Consider the following 16,680-nt stretch of genomic DNA (forward strand, 5'->3'; position numbering starts at 1 on the left):
ATAATTACATGGCACACCAGAGCCTGCCACAGACTCCAATACTTTGAACACTATCCCACATTTTCTATCAGAAACTGTGAATGTCAAGTGTTGCAGGTGGAGATAATAAAAGGTTGCAATGCTGTCAGAAGTGCCATTATTTGTTGTTGATTGGCCTGCTGTAGAGCTACTCTAATCCAGATGTGAAGGGATGAGAGGGAAAAAAATAAAATAAAATAAAAATAAATGAATCAGTGTCCTGCAGCTCTGGAGCCAGCAGTTTTGATGCCCCAGCTCTCTTGCTAGTGTTACTGTAAAATCCTTGGAGATATTTTCTGACTCTGATTTGAATCATGAATCAGTGGAGAAATTCAAGATTTTTGTCACTGCTTATTTGTTTAAATACAATGCTATCAAATTAAAGTTTAAACTTCAGCTCAACTAATTCCCCGAAGAATTGTGAGATGCCACAACATATCCTATTAGCTATCTATTCACTGCCATCCAGTCTCCACCATCGTAACTTGCACTGCTGCGTGCCTGAGTCATGCCTGTGAAAAGTAGGGATGGGAGGTGGAGAAAGGAGGAAATATTGGCTGTCATCTCAATTCCCAGCAAGTTATAAGTTTCTCTTGCATTTCATGAACATAAATAGAATAAAAACACCTGTGGCATCAGAACAAGAGGTGTTGGTAACTTTTGCTGGGGTAGCTGAGTCTACCATGCAAACTTCTTCTTCCACATCCACAGAGCAGCAGGGGCCTCGACCAAGCTTATAAACACACTGCTCCACTGGAGCTGTCTGGGGGAAAGAGGTCTATCCAAGGGCATTATTTAACATTTTCAGAGCCTGACCTGCTAATTTGTAGCAAGCTGTCTAATTTTTTTTTTTTTATTGTTGACCAGGCTCAGTTGTTGTTACCTGGCAGAACTCCATGAAAGCCATATGGATTTACCCACGTGCGGGATCTGGGGCTGTCAGCTGCTACACCTATCATGTGGGGAATAAACCAAAGTTTTAAAAACATTCACTTCTAATTGTTTGCATTGCCATTGGATTATAAAAGAAAAATATTACTTCGAGGTAAAAGCTATTGACAAATCCAAGAGCGGAGCCGAGCATAGGACTAGATTATAAGCGACGGAAAGGCATAACAAAAGCAGGCCACAACGTGAGTGGTTACATCACTCCTGTTTGTAATGCAGCAAACAGCCAAAAATACCTGTTCCAGAGGATATCAGCTATTCTGGCTGCTTTGCACAGATTCAAGCTGCCCTTCCTAACCTTCCCTGGAAGGCAGCAAAAGTCCTACTCACTCTCTAAAATGAGTAAAAGTAACTCTTTAAAGTGTTAACTTTACACTCTAAAGTGTTAATGGTCTCCCTGTCTAGAAGCTCAACATAATGAGCTGGCATTTTTTGAATATATTGCTAAAAATATGAACCTGTCCTTCTCTGCTCTTGGACTACTGTGCATTTTGGCTTCCCTTAATGATATTGTGTCCTCATGCTTTTAATATCTTATTTACAATAATACTCAATTTTTTTTCTAGGAGAACATAAGCGATATTTAAATCAGAATCTCATACACTTCAAATGAACCAGCATCTGTCAGATCTTATCGAGGAAAGAAAAAAAAGCCCAGCAAAATAAATAAATAAATAAAAGATACACAATAAAATTCTGAGAGGATGCCATCTGGAACACCAGCTCTCCTTTTTGTATCCTAGTGCCCAATACTCAAGCCATTTCAGGAATCATTACAATCAAATCCTTTTGGACAAGCAAGCAGCTAACACCCAAGACATCAGCAGCGGAATGCTGCTTCCCATGACTTTGATTAAAACTGACAGTGAACCAGAAGTTAAAAAAAAAAAAAGTAGTAGTCTGTGCTTTTAGATAAAGCAACTGTGAAAGTACTAAACAAATATTTTCTCCCATACTGATTCCATCAGCACTCATCCCAAATGCCTGAATATTTGTACACATTTAAATACAACTATGCATTACTTTAACCATGAAAACATAAACCAGCACGACAAATTACTTGTTTTAATACAACCTGAATTATTTTTTCCTACGTGGTGTAATGGTTTCATGGTACTATCATCCATTTACCCCTATTACATTTTAGAAAATGTCTTGATAACTATAAAAACATTTAGGCTGAAAAGCTACTTTCTGCAGTGTACTAGAAACAGATTTTGTAATACAGGTTTTCACTGCACAGTGAAAGCACTCTCAATCGCATATTCCTGTCGTGAGTTACACTGACTGAATAAACACAGTACTAAACTGGTGGTATAGCCAAAGACCCTTACTTTTCCTTAAGGCTTCCTAAGCAACAAGAAGATAGTACACCATCCAAACTAGAGATCAGCTTGCACAGCTGCTCAAGGTGGTCTTCAACACAGCTTGAAAGTTATGCACAGAGTTTCATATCCATGTTGCACCCTTGCTCGGCAGTGAAGGTCTCGGGGGGGAGGTTGGTGGGTTACCGCTCCGACAAAGCCCGAGCCTCAGAGCCGGGGCGCAGCCTGGGCCCGGTGCCCAGCGCTCTCCTCCTGTCTGCCGGCAGCTGCCTCCCCCTCTGTCTCTAGCATTAAGCATTTCACTCTTCACTCTGGTGTCCACAGAGGAGCAAACGCTTAATTCTTTTGAGAGAGGGTTTAAAAATGCACGAGGCTCCTTATGATGGGGTGAGTTCTGTCAATTTTCCTTTTCAAACACTTCAATGATTTGAGCTAAGTTAGAGCTAAAAGACACTGCTGATGCCATTGACTGCATTACAAACAGTAAACAGCAGCACTCCTCATTTCAGGATTCATCACGATGTTTCATCTCCCCATTCACTCCACATCGTAAGCTGGCAGCTTCGAAGAAGAGTCCTTTGTGGGTGGACAATCAGTCTCCTCAAGAAAATCACTCTTTAGTCCTGCATTTACTTTTTGCAAAATGGGCATGGTAGCATTATGTGCTTTCCTCCTTGGATAGTTTGTGAGAATCTTATCAACATTGGTAAAGTACTTCTGAACCCGTCAGTACCCTTTGAATAAAAGCAACATGATTTCAGCATGATAGATGGTTTATATATGTAATGCGTAAGCTATCTTGGCATTGTAATTCTGAACAAAGAGGAACAGTTTCTGACTTCACTTACACGGCTGTATACCACACAAGACTTTGCTGAAGGCAGTAAAGTTACTCTGAATTACCCTGAGGCAGTGAAGAACAGAATCTCACACATGCTACTTTTTACTCATATTTTATCTACCCTTCCAATAGTTCTCCACTATTTCTGCATTCATCTTCCTAATGTATCTGACAAACTCTGCCAATAAAAGCTACTGTGAGAGATGGGAAAATATAAATATCATTGATGGATCCTTCTTCCTATTCTTTTTAATCCTAATTGATTTTACCTGTGAATAGCGATGGCCTATTTAAATCCAGAGGCTGGCATGACAAAAGACCAAAACCCTCTCCTCCGAGAAAAGGGGTGCTGAGGTGACCGGTACTGAGCGTTAATTTTTAACTGAGCAAATGCATATAAGTTAGCCCAGAGATATGGTCAACAAGGGAAACATCACCCCCAGTCAGGTGATGTTCAGGGCTCCCCTGCCCTAGAAGGAAATTCTGCACCTGCACAAGCCACAGCTGGAGACCACAGGCAAGAACAGAGAAGTGGGAAGAGGCAGGAATAATTGTGGAGAAGTCAGTGAGCATGTGGTCTGACACAGAGCAGCTGTGTACCAGCATCCAGCCCCCGCTGCAGAGGGGCCAGGACTCCCGTGGGGCCCTGCAAAGCGGTTACAGGCCCCTGCACCGGTGCCAGGGTGCGTTCAGAGCCCCAGCCTGGGTGAGCGCGTCTTTAGCTGCATAAGTAGCCAAAGGGTTTCAACTCCAGAGACTGTTTTGTCTTCTCCATGGAGCAAATTGCCATCCTCAGCCCTTTTCATGGGACCCCACGAGGGTGCCTTGATTCCAGCAATTTGTCACCCTTACCAAGCTTGACCAAATGCAAGTCAACAGGTTAGAGATTAAGGCTCCATTACCCCAACAGTCAGCCCTAAAGCTGCATAGTCCTTAATTTAGTCTTCAATTAGATCACACAAGGTCTTTTTAGTCCTACTGATTTCTCTCCCGAAGACCTCAAGCTATGGATCCACTGACCACAGCAATGTATTTTTGCCTTAATCTTTATAACTGGCAACAGTATCCTTTAAACCTGAAATATCTCTAAACCTTGAGAGAAGTGATTTAAAGCCATCTATGTAGGGACGAAGATCACCTGAATAGAAACAGCAATGAATTCCTATAGGTGATCTATAACTACAGCACATCAGTAAAATTAGACAAACAGACTGTTATCTTAATGAATTTGCCAGTATCAGCAGTTCCAGAGATTCTCTCTATCATATCTTTTTTGTAGGCCATCACATCAGTTTATACATATGAAACAGCTATTGATCTCTGGGAAAAGTGTGCTTAGACTGCACTTTTAGGGGGAAAAAAGAGAAATATAGAAATGCTGCCAAAATAGATTAAACTACTGCACTGCATTCCCTGCACATGCACACTTGATGTGTTTTACTACTGGTTGTTGCTATCTGAGGTGTAAGCACTGTTATCAGAGTGAAGAAACAAGCTGGAATGGTTTTGAGTCACAGAAAGAGAAGCATTTCTTCTAAAATTTGCATCACGTTCTTTCACATTAGTTTGGGACGCAGAAGTTACAATGCACAAAGATGGTAATGTGTAATTCTATTACAGACCCAGGAAGCATTGAAAGATTATCTCAAAAGGAATATTATTAGATTTTTCTTATATGGGTTAAAAAAAATAAATCATTAAATCATAGTAATTTCCAAAGGAAGGAAAGCAGGCTTCCTCTTTACAGGGCAGCATAGATAGCGTAGGGTAGGAGTGCATAGTGCTCCTCAGACATCTGCAGATGTCTGGCCTCCCCGCTGAGCATCTAGGCCTTCTGGTGCTGAGCTGAGAAACCTTTAGCTGTCAGAACATTATCACCTTCCTTAATTATTAAGTTGTTGTTTCTCACTGTACACACATACTGCTTAAACATCAAGCCTAAGATCACTGGGCTAAAGTGAAGAGCAGAAAATAATCTGTCCAGGACAGTAGCAAGCCTGGTCTGACATCTATGCCTGCAGAAAGACACAGACACCTTTCCAACAGCTGAGCCTCTAATGCTGATGAACAGTTTGATCTCACTGTTCTGACAGTTATGTATGGAGAAGTTACACTATGCATTTTTAAGGTCTTTGAAACATTTATTATGTAGCCCCTGAAAATATGAGCCACTGTAGATAAGTGTAATTCCTACCTTTTATATATATATATATATACAAGTATATAAATATTATATCTTTTAAATAAATTTAAAAATTCATATATTCACCAGTACAGAATCCTGGAAGTGTTTCTACGCTGTCTAAATCAACTTGAAGAAACTAACAAAAAAGTATCTTTAAATGCTACAAAACCTTCAAAAACTAGCTTTTCTCTAAAGCACTGCACAAACTGCAGGGTTCCAGGAAGATGTAGGGCTGCAGAGAGTAAGGAATATTAGCAATGCTCAGAAACTGCTCTCTCTTTTCCTCCACCCATGAGATTTGGAAGGAAAAAGAGGGTAAGAGGCGACATGCATACATGTATTTGATTGCTTATCTGGATCTAGAACACTGTACATAATTGTTTTATTAATTATTCTCTGTCATGAGGAGAAAGGACTCTTGAAATAATTTTCTTTCTAAAATAATTATTGCTTATTAATGTACCATTATCTTATCATTCATTCCCCATTGTTTTCTCAAGTCAAATTTTTATTAGAACCAAAAGTATGTGCAAAAGAGTTCCTTAAGCACAGTAAGGCCTCTTGCATGCTTTTGTGCTAATTACTGGAGCTTCTTTCATTATCAGCCTGCACTTTAATGACAAAAGAGGACAAGTGTAGAGTCTATTTGGCTTGAGCTAATTACTAACCAATCCCCATTCAATTTATGCTCAGAGGAGTACAATAATCATGACACAGTGCATTAGCTCTGTCCCTGGCAGGATCTGCCATGCTGACTCTTAATTGATAGGGCAGATCCTGGTTGGGAAAAACATTTTACCCTACTGGTTCAGCAGTGTCTTAGTCATGTCTACCCATGAATGAGCTTCTGCAGCAGTGACAAGCCTCTGTGCAGTAAGGCAATCATTTTTACATTTTTTTTTTGTAGAGGAATACTGAAATTTTCCCCTCTGTTGCAGATACAGGTTAACATTGCTCTCAGATGCTTACAGTTTTTATGATAAACATTTCAACTGCACTATTAGAAAAAATAATCAACTAGAAGCGAGAACCAATGAGCATGAAGCAAACAGATCAACTCATCTAGAAAGTTTAAAAAAAAAAAAAAAAAAAAAAGTATAGCAAAAGTATAGCATCACAACAAACTGAACTGCCTACATTTCTCCAAACGTAGAGGGACTGTAGGGCTAGTCTCAGGTATAAAGCCATCTAGTATTATTCAGAATTCACTAAATTTGACAAGGTTTTAGTAGACTTAGCATTGCTTCAGGGTCTTTGTGATCTTGAATATTAAGGAATTTCTGCTAAATTCTCCAAAAAATAATTTCACAGACTGTAATGAATAGTGATAGATATTTCAAAGCCATTAGTCTACTTACATCGTGCACTTCCATCTGAGAAGGCAGCATTACCGCACTCCAAACTGAAAGCAGCTGCTTCTAAACAATCTGCCAGATCATCAGGTCTTGAGGGATAAAAAGAAAAGAAAGCTTATTTCTCCTCTGCACTTACGCATCTTAAACAAACTGTCTTCAAAAAGAAAAACTGCTGCCATCCGGACTCGTTTTGTAAAGTTCAGGTTGTTTCTGTCACATGGCAAACAACGTGCAATGGCACAACCAGGGACTGTTGTGCCTACAAAATATGCGTTGTACATAATGTTCCTGACTCTAGCTCTCTCTCTTTGATAATTCAGTGATTATCAAAAATCTCCCAATACAGGAGAATTTGCAGTTGTGAAAGACAGAATTGAGCAGCAAAGTGATACGCAGAAGTTAAGAAAAAAAAAAAGAAGAAGAAGAAGAAGAAGAAGGTATCAGGCAGTGATGGAGAACTGGGAACAATTATGGTGAACTCACTTATTCAGAGAAAGGAAAGAAACTTTTTCAGATGGAGATTCAGGAAAGTAGACCAGTCCAAGAAAATATTTAAGCTAGCAATTAACATTATGCACATGCTTAATGCCTAAATGTTTTGATCAATGAGAAGGGACTTGGATGCATACATAACTTCTCAGACAAGGCATAAACAGTCTCACATAACTTAAGAGGCACGGCATTAACATTTAAATACTAGGTTTTAATCTTATCTTGTACTTGAAGTACTTTTTTCTAGTGTTAAAGAGAAGAAGGTCAAACCAGTGCTGGGAGGAACAATGCTCAATGGGGGGTTTTAGCTTTGAATCAGAAAACATCCAGGAGAAAGGAGTCTGAAAAACAACTGTGTCTAACCCAGTGCTTGAGGAGAGAGTTAGTGGTCCTCAGCCCCCTCCAAAGCCCCCAGAGCTGCACCGTGCCAAAATGCCAAGCTTGCATTTTATGTTTGTCAAGCTCACTATTGAGCTATGAGCCTTATTTTGTAGCCTTTGTTTTTTTAATTAGAGGCAGAGCTGCAACAGTCACTGGCAGCTGTGAGAAGGTGAGCGCTGTTCTCTGCTGTGCCATATGCTATCTCAAAATGTAACAAATTATCTGCTGCTAACTCAGGGCTACTTCCCCCCCACCAAAGTAATTAGTTAACTCACTTGACACAATCTCCTCCTTATCACATAGCACTATTTTGCCACTTCAAAAATGTCTCCTTCTTGTTAGAGATAGATGAGGTGCCAGCAGCAAGCTTCCTATTGCTTGGTTATGTAACAGCTGCGAGTGAGACCCTCAAAGAAAATGTTTAATTATCATTCCCTCCATGAAGAGGAAGATTTCTTTTCTCAAACACGTGTACAAAAAGCTCCATGATAACATTGCTAATTATTTTCTGAACATCTTGTATTTGCATCATGTTTGACCCTTTCCAGATTTCAAAAGAACCTTCAGGTATGGATGGATGTGAAGAGGGACAAAAGTGAAACAATAGTTTTGGCAATACTGAAGATTCTGGTTGAGTTTGGCATTATCTTTGAGATATTCCTGACCATACCAGCAACATAGGCAGGAATACGCAAAGCTGTGCAAAACAACCCCCATGCGCTCCCAGAGGCTTCTGGCCTGAGGGGAGTGACAGAAAAATAATCTGAAGAAATAGTGACTGCTGCTACTCAAGCAAGTCTATCAGATCCCAGAAAAGGAACCAAAGCCTTTTTATCGTATAAACACTACTAGAGACACAACCAGAAGTGCTTCTTTTGCCTGCTGCTAGCAAGCATCTCCTCTGAGGTGAGGATGAGGACGTTGTGAAGCCAGGATTTTCGCACACACTAGTCTCATAAAGCCACGGCCTGCAGAATTAGACAGATTTCCACAAAATAGCACATAAACTTTGCCACACAAGACGAGACAAAACGACAACTTTTCCAAAATACAGAGAGAACAGCAAGCACACACTACTCTGCAGAGAGCCAAAGTCGAACGCCTGAAGGAGCAGAGGTTTGGCCTTCCTGCACGCTGCTTTCCACAGCCTGCTGCAGCACTGAACTAGTACCATGCAAGGTACTGCAAAAAATACAGAGGGCCACCTTAGAACACACTATCTGCTGCCACTTGCAGCAAGGCTCAGGACAATCGTCACAAACTGACATTTCACTTCCCAGTGCCATTTTCCTGCTCAGTGCAGAAATTTTCTTCAATTTAGGAATGATATATTCAGCCTTGCTATATAAAAGTGAAGAATGTCACAAAAAGTCTCATTTTATTCCATAAATTTTTTATTTGCTTACTTGCATTTATAAAAGAGAAGTTAAAAGGACCTCCATTTTCCCTGGCAAGTAATCATTTTGGTTACTTTTGATAGATTAAAAATAAAGAATTTATGCTTCTGAAAGTGCATCACTAGTTCACTAATAACGGTGGTCTCCAGTCGTACAGCATGACCATACATGTGGAGCTACATAGAAATGTGATGTCAGGATAGTAGTCTCCTATCATTCACCATCATTTTATTTTATCTCTCTTATCTGTGAGAAAGCCCGGGGACTTTCTCTGCACATTTATTTCTAGCTGTTTCTCAGGAGAAACCATACGCCAGGTAGCATATCTTTCCTCGCTCGCTGTAACAGGTGGGTTCACTGGCATGTTCATTAATTTGTAACTTAGAGACAAGAGAAGCAGCTGATTGCTGGAGCTGTTACAGGTGGCATTTCCAAACACGGCAGCGTCCTCATAGCTTAATCCCTTAAATGCAATACCTCCTTACTTGATGCGGCTGAGCAGTGCCAGGCAGCCCTGTCAAACGGCTCTGCAGGCAGAGCACTGCGGGGAGGGACATCATCAGAGCTCTGCGGGGGAGGGCTGAGGCCTCCATTTTCCTGATTTACATTTCAAAGGGGTCTACGGTTTGAAATAGTAAAGAAATCATTTGCTTTTCCTAGATAAGTGCTTTTCCAAGCAGGAAACTCAATGGCAGCTCTGAAAAGTATTTTGATTAGAATTTCTCTCTGTACCAGCAGAGACACAAAAGACTTTTGGAGCCTCACTATTAAAAGCTGTCCAGCATTTCTGCAGTCTTTGACCCTTAAAAGAGCAGGAAGAGCATGTCAACGTGCTCAGCTGCTTCAGTGCTTGGCAGAAACAAGGTGTTCTTTGAATGCATGCTTGTAGGGTACAGCACAATAAACGGGCTGGCAGAAAAACACCTCCAAGAGGCACTGAGAGAGGCTGCAGGCAGGAGAGCATTAGGTAAGCCTTGTCACTTGAGGTTTCTCTCAGAAAGTTTTGGGGAATGCTGCCTAAGAAAATCTGCGGGGTAGTCTATCTGTGACCTGCTGGGCAAAGGGAGGTGTTAATTATACCAGCCTTCCACTATCTGCTCATCTGTATATCAGTTTTCTTCCCTCTCACCATATTTCTACTAGACAGAGTGCTTTAAAAAAATCATGAGGGCCCATCAGTGGTCTTGTAGGGAGGTGGGGAAAGAAGCAGAGCCTTTCCTCACTCAGCCTTGAACAGCTCTTCCCATAATTAGAGTGATGGTGAAATTACTTTTGCTACGAGCTGCCTTAAAATTCTCAGAAAAGTGGGGGAATTTGTATTTACGTACAACTGCACATGATTTAATCAATGGAGCTCATCACAGATCCTGGCATGATTTATAGCATTTATATTTTGCATTTGTCTGGACGAAAAAAATAGCAAGCATCAAAATCAACCTTCAAATATTCCCTCTTTGGCATGATAACTGATGTTACTTCATCACAGTATGCCAGTTTTTTATTGTTATATATTTTTCCCACCACTGCCTCTCCAGACAGAGGAAACAAAGATGCCAAGAATCCCCATTACAGAACACATGGTAACATGTCCTGGCAAATACCTGGCTTTCATCTGGCTCCCTTGCTTCTATGACAAAGCCTGTGATGAGAATAAGTAATTGCAAAACATGAATTCATTCCCATAAAGCCTAGAGGGATTCAAAGTGAGAGCTGTAAACTTTAACCTTTTGCTACTGAATGTTAAAGCTCCTGCTTTGCTTTATTCTTCAAAAATGACAACTGCCAAGACTAAATTTCCTCTTAACTGTATCTGGGTAATGACAACTTTTTGGAAGAGGGAGATAGAACAACAATTCTTTTAAAAACAAAAAAGCAACAGTGGCTCAGTGGTCTCCCTGTATCTAGTTTGTTGATTAATTTGGGAGAAAGGGAAATTCATAATATGAAAGCAAATTCTGAACCTCAGACATAAAGGAAGAAGTTCCCGTTGTCTGGGAGGTTCTTCTACATCTTCAGTGAAACCCATACATGTGGATTCTTTCTTCTTCTTTTCACTATTTGCCTGGCCCATATAATACTCTATAATTACTTTGCATATACATGTTTACATATAATGAAGCAATTATGTACATAATTTAGTAACTGTAATTGAAGTTACCAACTAATTCCAAAATTACTTGCCTTGTAATTTGCAGGTTTTGCATCTTCAGTGCCCTAAAAGCTCTAGATACTCTGTGTCTATAGATTATTAGAAGGGAAGGCAATATTAAAATTAAAAATACTGGAAAATTTATCAACGATAGTAAATCTTTCATGAAAGCAATCCATATGGCTAGTAAATTTTATATGACATATTTAATACACATAATGAAATTATCAAGATAGCTAATTTCAAAAATTGACAATCCCTTTAAAGTGTACAGAAGGACTTCACTTAGAGAAGAAACATGTTCTTTGCAGCGCCAGTGTCACACTCACTTGGTGGATGCAGTGCTGAATCCCAATACAGCGGTGCTAGAGTTCAGCCTGTGAATTGGTGTTCAGAGGTTAGGAAAACCCCTCCAATACAAAGCATCCTCTTGGGTGGCTTGACATAAATGTCTGAGGCAGACTGTAAAAAGAAGCTCAAACATTTGCTTGCAATTCATTTGGAATCAGCAGGAGATACAAGCCAAACCCTTGAGAAACAGGGTTTATAAACTCTTTTCCTTTAGCAATTCCAAAATAATCTAGGTCTCATTCTGATCTTTTCTATCATCTCAGGAGACGCTCCCTGTCTAAAGCAATGAGCTCTAATGCAATTAGACTACAAGCTTATGCATCTGGATGTTTCTGGCTATCACCGTTTCCGGGGAAACAATAGCAGCTCCTCTCAGCATTCAGCAACGAGCATTATCACACGCCATCTCGCACCCATGCTTAATTTAGTGTACACAGCCAAGTGTTGAATTTGCCCTTAGTAATTAACTTATCCACCTCAGCCTTTTATTTTCACTTCCAAACACATTTAAAGACTGAGTGACTGTCTCGTCTCCATACGCTGTGTGTAGTAAAATTATTCTGTACATTTTCAGTTGTATTCCAACTAGTCATTGTTGTCATTTTTTCATTGGATTGCAATGACACCCAGGTGGCAAAATAATAGTACAAGTCAATCAGCAGAGTCATTCAACAAAGATTGTTTCGTCTTCACAGGAACACTGAAGCCAGAACAGTTATACCCAGAAAACCTTGACTTGTATTAAAAAAAAAAAAAAAAAAAAAAAAATTTGTTGATTTTGAGAACCAGAGGCTGGCTCTTCTCAATGTCAGTGTTTAGCCCTCAATATTCCCACCTAGAAACTTTTTACATACAGCAAAACATAATCACCAAACTTTTATTTAGTTCTGAAGAACAAGAATTAAGACCATGGCCAAGCACTGACAAGGGTTCAAGCACTTGGTAACCTGCTATGTCTCGAGAGAGCACAGTGGCCAGCAGGAAAAGTGCAGTACAGGTCTTTTTGCACTCTGGCTCTTGCACACTAAAAGCACACACACTACATTGAAAAGTCGCCATTTTACATGAATCTACAGGACACCACAAGGATTACATTGGCCTATCCTGGAGATCAGGTCCTGGGTTTAAAAGAATCCACTGGCTGATGCATAATGGCAAATAGCCTTTGGTCTTTTGTTCCACCTCAGTCAGCGATAAATGAACAAATAAATTAATTAAATAAAAAACATAGAACAGGTTTATATGTGCACAATATTCTTAAATCACATCCTATGGCAGATCTGGTCTTGAAATGATTTTCTATTTTGCTTTAAATCTACTGTTTGGAAGCTTTAAGTAGATTTTGGCAATTAACAATTCAGTGTGTTCCAAGATTACAGCTGATGAAATTGCTTTCAAGTGATTTAGCAGATTTTTAGTGATACATTCATAATTTTATGAATAAGAACCCCTACTGCGTTCACGCGCTTTCTGGTAATTCGTTCTCCTTACTTTGTTAACATTGTCTACAGACTCAAGGGAAAAAAATGGACTTAGAATGATTTTATGTGCTCATCAGAAACAGCAAAATGTTTTTGAGCACAGTTAGTAAAATATAAGCCACATTTATCTAAGTCCAGCATTTCTTCAGGTCTCTGAAATCTCCTTCTCTTCGAAAAAGAAGTTTACTAATTTGAAGTTGCTCTCTGTTGTCTGTAATGTAGTTCACAAATACTGTATCTCTCATTGATGTGAAACTAAGCTCAAGGCAATTAGAGCCGCCTTGGTTTAAAATCAAAGTATAAAAATAAATGCACTGACTTGTCTGTGTTCATCAAAAAAAAAAAAAAAAAAAGATTTCCTTTGAAAACCTAGTGGAGAAATTAAAACTTCTTGTATTTCTCTATTACAGGATAGTCAAAGCAGATAATCATACTAGAATTATAATTATCCGATGTTTTCCATGGAAAAGCTTTTTAAAAACACCAATGCAGTGGGTCCAAGTAACTTAAGTTTGGCAAATGTCATCTTTGATGAACTTTGGACAGCTATCTAGCTGCTCACAGGGAAACTAACATGGATTTAAGGAGCAATGTTTGGGAGCTGCAAATTCAGGGCAGATCTGCCAGGTTAATTGCCCCAGGGCCAGAAAGTCGAGAGTGGGGGCAATGACCCCCATGCAAGCCTCACAGCTCCTGGGCAGCATGCAGAGGGAGCCCCAGCTCCCCGAGTCCTCCTGGGACTTAAGGAAATCAGTGAGAGCAGTGTCTGGGAAGCTTACCTAATTCACGGGGCAGAGTATTTTGGCACTGTCAAAGTGGTCCAAATTGGAACAAGATTAAATAATAAATATCTTCATATTTACAGAAATGCCAGAGTTGAGAAAAACTGAAAAATTAGGATCACTTTAGGGATCTGGAAATGCTGGGATGAAGTAACCTAGCAGCAGCCAGCCAACACATGAATCTGCACGTCCACTTTCCTCCCCAGAAAGGAACCAAGCAACACACACATCATCTCTGCAGCTTCTCACAGAAAACTAGATACAAGACTATTTCAGCCATCCTAGACTGCACCGCACCTGGTTTATCTGCACTACCTATATACAAATCCTTCTAATATGCTTTTCTAACAGCAAATGAGAACAATTGCATTGCCTATCTTCACCTTTTTCAAATTAAAACCAAGGTGAAGGAGAAAAATAAATCCATTTTACTTCCTATTCAGCACTGTCTGACTCTTTTTCCAATACACATGGTAGCTGAATAAATTGACCCACAAAAAGATACAGATCACAGTATGCTTTCTGGTTTAAGCCTGCTTTCCTGTCTTGAGGGAAATGATAGCTGTAATGAATAATGTCAATTCAGCCAGAAGTTCCAGTTGAAATAAATGGATTGTTAATGAAATGCTAGTATTTCTCTTTGTTTTGCATTGCTTATGTCAATAAAGATAAGCATTTTAGACTCTGAGCAGAGGAATTTGGACTGTTTGGTTGGAAATCTAATTAAAAGATTTTCCTCATCTTAGATTGTGTTGGAACCATAAACCCAAGCTTGGTGCAGTTAGTTAGGACAACTGTAGTTTAAATAGTCCCAAGGAGGGGAAAAGGATGTTTCTTACCCAGTAAAGTATTCTACAGTATTACTATAAAAAATCAAAATTGTTCTCACAGAAACAGGAAGCCCTTAGTTTAAATAACGATAATTTGAGTTTGAAGAGTCAGGGTTCTAGTCTCAAATCCTAGCCATGGTGCCTCTGATTTTTCCAAAGGCCCTAAATATATTTATTCTGTGGTGCTCAAGGATTCCTCAAATAGTTTGGCAAAGACAGCAAAGCAACCTGGTTTTGCTCTTCAAGGCTGTATAATACCACACTGATAAGAATTCCCCAAGTTTGGTATCAAGATGCCAATGTTTCTCTAAGAAACTCTTTATAGTCTGCAATCTTTTTTCTCCTGTATAGGCAAGTAGAATAGCATTTTCAAAAGAATTAACATTAGCCTAACTCAGAAATGGACAGTAAAATTCCCCCTGATTTGAAGGGGAAGAAGCCTGGCCACATTGAAAATACTTCCTGTAGCCTCTAAAACCATAAGTGGTGGAGGAATTGACTAAACATAGCAAAATCTCCTCAGACAGGAGACTCCTGGAAGAGCTGCCTAGCACTATGCACTGCACAGTGTCAGGAACTTGTGGGGAACGTAAGTGAAAAGCTGTCTCGTGTCACAAATATACCTACTTGATTTCACTGGTGAGATCACAGGGGGAGATCTTAGCAGATGTTTTATGGACATACAAGAAAATAGGACTTCGTTTTACATATTTCAGACACCCACTTCACACTGAAAAAAACCCAGCATCCTACCAAGAAAGTACTTTCATACTCAGCACAGAGCAGATCTAGGAGATACTCCACATTTGTTTCCAATCTAGTCAACTCAGAATATATTGCAGTTTTGCTGAACTGTTAAATCTAAATAAGTGTTCACTAGAGATTTAACAGCTGGTTTTTTGAAGCAAAACTATAACACAATACATTGCAGAAATTGAAATAATCACTACAAAGTGAAAAAGATTGAGAGTGCTTCATCTCTCCTTTCTAAAACTAGTAGCCAGTTGGTAATATCAGTGATATTTAGAATTACTTCAGCTATCAGGCATAAATCTGCATTAGACTATTGCCTCAAAATATTGCTTAAAAACAGTCTACCTCCTAGCATTATACGGTCAACTAACATAAATATGGTACAGCTGGGAAATTGAGTCAAAATAATACAATAGATCTTTTCTATTTCCAATTACAACAAACAATTAAATCCTATTGCATTTCAGCCACAGAGAACTTCATGAATAGTCCTGAAGACTTCAGTGAGCCTGGTAATTTGCTAAGAAAATCTTCACAGTCTGCAATCTTTTCTTTTTTTTTTTTTTTTTTTCCTGTATAGACAAGTAGAATGACATTTTCAAAAAAATTAACAGTAGCCTGACTCAGAGATGGATAGTAAAATTTCCATTGATTTGAGAGGGAAAAGCCTGGTAACATAACAAGGTGCTAAAGAAGGTGAAAAAAAATGGCTAAGTCCAAGACTATGTTTCTAGGACAGACTATACAGGTGAACATTTCAAACTTTCCTTTGGGAAAACAAAAACAAACGGAAAAATAGAACCTTCCTACTCATAAATTATTACTGGGAGAACAGTTAATAATAAATCATTCATTCAACCAATTTCACTTTTACTTGTTTAAAATTGCCTGCAAAACACTTCATAGTTTTCTCAAAGGTACTACTTCAATTAATTCACTGTATAATTTCAGATTGTGGCAAGTGTTCGGTATTCATATCTGGAAAGTTGTTGATTAGCTCTGACTGATTTGAGGATGATTGATTAGTTGCCAGTGATATTCAAAGCAGAGTCAGTCTCTCCAATAGCCCATTGCAGTTATTCCTGCTGCTCTAACTTTACACTTGTTAATTACACTGGCTAAGGTTTGTCTCCTATTTACTTACTAGTAGAAATCCTACTCTACAATGAGCACAAAATTACTTCTGTCTGAACTAGATTGCAGAGATACAACTTTGCTTTGATGCTGTAGGTAGATGTATGAGCCTGGCTATAAATAACAGATGTGGAGCAAATATTCCAAAGAAAAATCCTACTGAATCACACAACTGCTGGCTAACTGCTTCCATGTAGTGGCCTAGATAACTAAAATAAGCCATGAACTTCAGAAATCCAGCATTTGCTATACTCTACC

Source organism: Rhea pennata, chromosome 9, assembly GCF_028389875.1.
Source record: "Rhea pennata isolate bPtePen1 chromosome 9, bPtePen1.pri, whole genome shotgun sequence".
NCBI classification, from domain to species: domain Eukaryota; kingdom Metazoa; phylum Chordata; class Aves; order Rheiformes; family Rheidae; genus Rhea; species Rhea pennata.